Genomic DNA, 7,465 nt, shown 5'->3' on the forward strand with positions numbered 1-7,465 from the left:
GGTGAAATGGGTTAAATATTCTGCCCACCATTACTCTTAAGATTCTGTGGCACAGAAACCAGAAAAACAAGTGGTCCACTTCCTACTATGATGAATCTCCGATCCTCAAGGGCATGGAGTGCATGATATGTCATTCAAACACGGCCTGGGGAAACTTGTAAAACCCTGCTGTTGCTGTTCACAAGAGTATGGATCTAAGACAAAAACCCTATCTTCCCAAGCCAACTATACCCCTTGCTTCTCTAGGTACGGGGAGGGGTAATTGGCATTTCTGGGAAACTTATCAAGATGCAGTGGAATCAAAACCTTGAAGAGATGAGCAGTAATCACTAAGTATAGTCAGGGGAGATATCTAATGGTATTGTGGAGGACCAGTGTTGTAGACCTTCCTGGCCAACTAGAGTAGAACCCATACTTTGGTTCAATTGGCCATCCCTTTCACCCTAGATTTCATGAACTTGTCCATTCTCAAACATTTTATACTAGTTAGGAGAGACCCCTTCCCTAGAGGGTCATTCGTATTTTCTAATTCCTTAGGTGCTTTTCAGGATCCCCCCTGACAAAGTTTCCAAAAAGTTCAAAGCTTGAAACCAGAAAGCACCTTATGAATCAGTTTTATTCTTATGATTAGTATAAATAAAATATTTTGGGTGTTGGGAATATGGCTTTGTGGAAAATTGTTTTTCCAGTATGCATGAAGCCCTAGGTTTTATTCCTCGGAACCACATAAACAGAAAAGGCTGGAAGTGGCACTGTAGTTCAACTGGTAGAGTGCTAGCCTTGAGCAGAAGAAGCTCAGGGAGCCCCAGGACTGGCAAAAATAAAATATAGAATAGAATAAAATCAAAAGAGGTTTGTTATTTATACTAAAATTTTTTTTAACCCATAAACTAAATGCTCTAGTAGGATGGCATGGGAAAATTAGCTGTAGAAACATTATCTGACAAGGTAAGAGCTTCTGTGGTGATTGGAGACAAAAGTTGCACAAAGAACTTTTTTTTCGGGGGGGGGGGTTCCGGTCGTGGGGCCTAAACTCTGGGCTTGGGCACTGTCCCTCAACCCTTCAGCTCAAGGCTAGCACTCTACCACTTGAGCCACAAGCCACTTCTGGCTTTTTTTCTTTTTTGCTTATGTGGTGCTGAGGAATCAAACCCAGGGCCTCAGGCATGCAAGGCACACACTCTACCACTGAACCACCTTCCCAGCCACTGCACAAAGACCTTAGAAGGTTTGAACATTGGAAAGTGAGCTAACTAAAAACTCTGACGAAGAGCTGGGAAGGTGGTTTAGCGGTAGAGAGCTTGCCTTGCATGCATGAACCCCTGGCATCGATATCTCAGCACCATGTAAGCAGAAAAAGCACTGTAGCTCAAGTGGTAGAAAGCTATCCTTGAGCTGAAGAGATGAGGGACAGTGTTCAGGCCCAGATTTCAGGCCTCACAACCAACAAATCCAAGAACAAAGAAAAGAAAAAAAGAAAAAAAAATATGGGCACTGGTGGCTCACGCCTGTAATCTTAGCTACTCTGAAGACTAAGATCTAAGGACGGTCATTCAAAGCTAGGCAAGGCAGGTAAATTCTGTGATACTCTTATCACCAAGAAACCACTCAGAAAACTGCAAGTGGTGTTGTGGCTCAAGTGGTAGAGGACTAGCTTTGAGTTGAAGAGCTGAGGGACAGCATCCAGGCAAAGTGTTCAGTTGCAAGACCGACCAAAAAAAAAAAAGGCAAGCTACACCTAAAGGGTTTCCTACCAAGAGGGATATGATGCAAATTCATTCTTGGAGCAGACACTCTGTGTATGTATTCCAATTTTGAGTCTACCTAGATTCAAATTGAGACTGAATAAGTGAGGTAAATACTGTGGTGATTGTGTCCACAAAAGGACTACTGCTATGACTGTGTGGCAGGGAGGCCACACAAGAGGTCCTATTTGTGCTGTCATGGAGCTCAGACCCCATGTGCATGAAATTCATGATAGGTCAGCAAAATGTGATCTGAGACAACTTGGAACACCTTGTTACTCTTCTCAGAAGCAAGAGTCTATTTCAAAAATCCCTGAAACTGATCAGCTCTATTCTTTCCAGGTCAAGTACCTGGGGAAAATTGGACATTTCTGGGAAACTTACAAGGATGTAGTGAAGGCCAACCCTTTGAGATGAGCAGTAAGTACAAATCATAGCCAGGGGAAATGTCTGGTGGTATTCCAGGAGTCTACTATTGGAGATGTTACTGGCCAACTGGAGTGGAATCTGTGCTTTGGTTCCATTGGCCAATCCACACCTGACCATTCTCAAACACCTTAAATTAAGTAAGGAGAGACTTCTTAGTTAGAGGGTCATTCAAACTTCATATTTGCAAAAACAAACTACATATTTACAAATTTCATACTTACTTAGGAGCCCCTGAAAAGTTCCCAAAGAGCTTAAAGCTAGAAACCAGAAACAGCAGCTTAAATTAGATTTATTCTGTTGATCTCCATAACCTATGATCTTCATAATCGAATTGTTCCAATATGTGCTTTTATTTATCAGCAGGATTTGTTTATTGGAAATGCCACCATGTAAAAGTAACTAGAAGCCCCTGGTAGGATTGAATGGGAAAAGTTTGGTCTAAATATAATACTTGATCAGATAAGATGGTGATAAGTGAAATGAACCCCAACATAGGGGCACAACTGTTTTTTTTCATTTCTTGCTATTGTTTCTAACATAGTTATAATGTTCCATGTGATTTTTGTTTCTTTGTATTCTGTCCCCCCACCCACCAAAACGGCATAACCACTGTTTCCAATGTTTTTGATGTTGGTGCCCTCCATCTTGTATATGGACTTCACTAGATTGGGGAGGAAAAGGGGAAAAAACTTAAAGGGGAATACAGGTTGACCCATTGTAACAATGAGATGCACAAGACACTGTTCAAAAACAAACTTTACAATTTAGGCGGGGGTCGGGGAGAGTGTATGGAGTAGTTTTGGAGCTAGGAGGTTAGGGATGGTAGGGGACATATAAAGGAGGAGGTAACAATGCTTGATAGGAAATGTATGCTTTACCTTGCTCATGTAACTAACCCCTCTGTACAGTATTTTTACAATAAATATATAAAAATAAAAGAATAAATATACTTCAAAGGTAATCTGTGTGGTGGTTGGAGGCCAATGATACAGAAAGACTTACAAGGATTGAATACTGGAAACAAATTACGTAAAAACTGAGATGATGCTGAGTATAATCCTAAATGCGCAGATGGCTGAATTCTGAGGATCTTTGTTTGAAGCCAACCCAGACAGGAAAGATGAGACTTTTATTTCCAATGAAGGTGCAAAAAAAGATACTACTGGAGTTGTGGCTAAAGTAGTAGCCTTGAGTAAAACTGCTCTGGCACAATGCCCAGAGCATGAGATCAAACCCAAGACCAATCCCCCAGTCACTTATAAAAAAGGTTGTGTGTCTGTGTGTGGTGGCAGATCCCTTTACTAGTTTGATGACAGAATGAGCATTTTAACAATGAGTCATGGTGGCAATATTTACCTCTTTAGTAATTGTTTCCTTAGTAATGTGTGCACTGGTGCTTTATCTCTTCTATAACAGGTTTTGTTCAGTGACTGACTGAAAAACTGCCTTAATCAAACCCTTTTTTAAATCAAAATATCTTATTGGATACTGCTGAATAGGAAAGTCAATGATTATTGTTTGGAAGAAAAGAAAGTAAAATCAGATGGGAGAATTGTAGAAGTTAAATCTTGAAGTGCTTGACTGATATAAGCACTGCCCTTGTAAAGGTAGTCAAAACCTTACTAATGCTATTTTAGAGAACTGCTAGGGGCTAGAGACATGGCACTAGTAGTAGAACACCAGCTGAGTAAAAGTTGGTTATTTTTCATATGGCCAGGTGTTCGGATTTGGTTGATTATTAAAGCTTTTGACTAGTTTGAAAGGGGTCAAAATTTTGATCCATCATGAAAGATGATCCCAAAGCTCAAATTCATGGGAGCCAGTGGTGGGCTGCCTAGCCAGTATGCTTATTCAACTTGGACATGCAACAGGATGCCTTCTGCAGGAGTAAACTTTGCCTTGCTGAGATGGTGTTTGTAGGATACCTTAATTGACCCCGGTATTTCCATGACAGATCTTCTGTGCCATTCATGAGGCATCCTACACATCCAGCCGCCCTGTTGAGTCAACCTCCTGGATGGTCTAAACATGCCATTCCTGGTAGCTGATAATGGAACTAGGTATAAAGTTAATCTGCAAAATCAGGAAGAGCTACAAACAGACACACTCAGAAGCAAGCAACCTCATGCATTGGCCTTGCTAGAAAAAAATGAAACTATGTATCCTGCATTGGTACTTGTGTCTTTGTAGGGATGGTGTATGAGAGAAGTGACTTAGATTCAGGCTCTTAAATTCTTTCTGTCTAAGAGTCTTGATCTACAAATTCATTTGTCCAGCTAGGAAGAGTGAAAAGTTGGAGATGGAGTCATCTCTGAGAAAAATCTCTAATAATGGCGTTGAGAAAAGGGAGGAACGAGAAACAAAATCTGAAGGGACAAGTGTACCAAAAAATCTTACTCCCATTACAGCATGTCTCTGTGATTGAAGAATTCTAAACCTAGGAAGCTCAAGAAAATTGGAGCTAAAAAGCCTCCCTCAGACATTCTTAATATTGTCTTCTTTTAGGGAGAATGTGGGGAAAGCTATGAAAATATGTGTTAAGGATGATTTTTATTTTTGAGCTCTAATTTTAATGTTCACTTGGTAAACTAAATCCTCTATATGCCTGTCTCTGTGTAAATACTCATCAACATGAAATATAAAGTGATTTTGATAAAAAATAAAAATGACTCAGAAGAAATTATAAATACAAAACAATCTTCACAGAAGCAAACTCTCAGAGATATTTCATGACTTTGACAAGGATAAAGTGGGTGAAGTTAGTATAAATTTAGAAGTATGACAATGCACAAAAACATAACAAGATACTCATATATTTCATTATATAACCCAAAGCAGAAAGCAAATGATGTTTAGATGATTTTTAAAATCCAGTCTCTCAGGTACTGGGAAGGTGGCTCAATGGTAGAGTGCCTGCCTTGCATGCATGAGGCCTTGGGTTTTATTTCGCAGCATCACATAAGCAGAAAAAGATGGAAGTGCTGCTGTGGCTCAAGTGGTATCACTAGCCTTGAACTCAGGGACAGCACCCAGGCCCCAGAGTTCAAGCCCATGTCCAACAAAATAAAAATAAAAACAAAACAAAACACAGTCTCTCACTTTTCTGGCTTCAACTTTGTAATAACTCTGCTTCAGCCTAGGGCTAATATTTTAGGTGTGGACATGTATCAACACTCCTGAATCAGACTCTACTTGATCATTTTTTAAATACATATTTTGTTCTTAATTTCCCTCTTTATAAATTCACATGCACCTATAAAAAATGGTGTGGCCATCCCAATACCCTTCTCAAAGTACCTCCTAATGACAACTTACAAAAAGTTGTATTATATTACAAGGAAAACAATGCTACAAATAAAGAAAACCAATAATTAAATAATAATGATTAATAAAATAAAAAACAAAACAATTACCATTTTTTCAGTTTTTGAAGTGTACTACAAATTAGATTTTATTATTGTCATATTTCTTTACATTTAACACTGGCTAAGATTATGACGTTCAACAAGAATTTTATAGGCTATGAGTAGTGTTTAAATCACCCACTAAGACTACCATTTATAGTTCATCTCATAATTTGTATATGGCTTATATCATCATTTGTTCGTCACTAACATATAAAGTAAGGAAGGCCTACAGTTTTAACAGAAACTGTGTAGTTAACATAGTCAACTCTTTATTCTGCTCCTTTACACAAAGACTTTGCAACTTCTCATTAGTAAGGTTTCAATAAACTCTGAAATGTACATACTTAGTAGTAGTTATGTGCTACCATAAATCTTAAATACTTTATAGAAAAGTATTATGACCTGCCAAACAGTCCCAGTTTTGGCATATATAAGCAAATTCCCAAAATTAAATATATTTTAAACATTAAATATTTTAACAAACCTTAACACTTGCTGCAGTGTTCATTATGACAGGTCCCTTGTATAGAATAATTGAATTCCTCCTCCTACACATCTCTTGAACAACAAATATCTGGAATTATTTTGTTTTTGACATGTCGATCTTGATTTTTTCTTAAATGTGTACTTATGTAAGAAGTACATGGTTCTAAAATTTCATGACAATTCTTTTAAACTTACGTTTTGTTGTATTGTCTAATTTAAGAAAACCAATTACAATTTATATATAAAAAATGTTCTTTGCTCAATTCAGCATCACATACACTAACATTGGAATGATACAGAGAAGATTAGCATGGCCCCTGTGCAAGGATGACAGGCAAATTTCTGAAGCATTCCATCGCCCAATTTGTTAGGAAATGGAAAGACTTGGAAAAAAATTAAGTGAAGTAAGCCAAGTCCAAAGAAACATAGGTCCCATGGTTTCTCTAATTTTCAATAACTAATGTATGTCTGGGATAAGCAGAAAAGGTCAAAAGTTATGTGTATATGACCAGAGAAGATTGTGTTAAGGGAAATGGACCCCAAGTTAGGGACACAAGTGGTTTTTTTTTTCTTGCTATTTTTTCTTACATACTTATGACGTGCAGTGGTGTTTTTTTTTGTTTCTTTATATGTTCCTCCCCCATGTTATAACACCTGTTTTCAATGTATTTGAAGTTGGTGTGCCTACATCTTGTTTATACTCTCCTCTAATTTTTTGAGAGGAGGGACAAAAAAACAAAATGCTAAACTAGGGATACAGGTTGACCCATGTAACAATGAGATGCACAATACACTATGTTGTAAAGTGAACTTTACAATTGAGGCCGAGAAATGGAGGAGGTTAATGGACTTGTGGAGGTGGGAGGGAAGGGATGGTAGGGGAACAATAAAGGAGGAGGTAACAATGCTTGTTATGAAATGTACTCATTACCTTGCTCATGTAATTGTTACCCCTCTGTACAATATTTTTACAATAAAAATGTATAAAAATGTTCTGAGATGGAAGAGTTTATTTCCTTTATTTTACTCATATAATTTCGTTAGCAAAGAAATTCATGCAAAACTCCGATATGAAGGTAATTTGAATAAATATGTTTGTGAACACACGCATGTGCTTAAGCACTTGCATGTGTGTTGGCGTGCTCAGAGTTTGAAATCAGGGCTTCAAGTCTTGCAAGGCCTTTTCTCTCTAGATTGGTGTGCTACTAAATGAGCTACATCTCCATTCTTGGCCCTTTGCTAGTTCATTAAAATTTTTGAAAAATAATCTCATGAATTTCATTTGCCCTGATTGGGTTCCAACTGTTATCCACAGATCTCAGGCTCCTGAGTAGATATCCCAAGTAGTTAGTTTTACAGGTCTGACAAACCAGCAAAGACTTTCAGAATAACGTTAAA

The 7,465-nt window shown here is 38.0% G+C and overlaps 1 pseudogene; it reads left to right on the forward strand.

Annotated features, from left to right (window-relative positions):
* The first annotated feature begins 6,322 nt into the window (after nucleotides 1-6,322).
* LOC122114779 lies at nucleotides 6,323-6,435 on the forward strand (annotated as a pseudogene).
* Nucleotides 6,436-7,465: the final 1,030 nt, after the last annotated feature.

This window comes from Dipodomys spectabilis, unplaced genomic scaffold, assembly GCF_019054845.1.
Source record: "Dipodomys spectabilis isolate Male_0828 unplaced genomic scaffold, ASM1905484v1 ptg000110l, whole genome shotgun sequence".
In the NCBI taxonomy this organism is placed as follows: Eukaryota; Metazoa; Chordata; class Mammalia; order Rodentia; family Heteromyidae; genus Dipodomys; species Dipodomys spectabilis.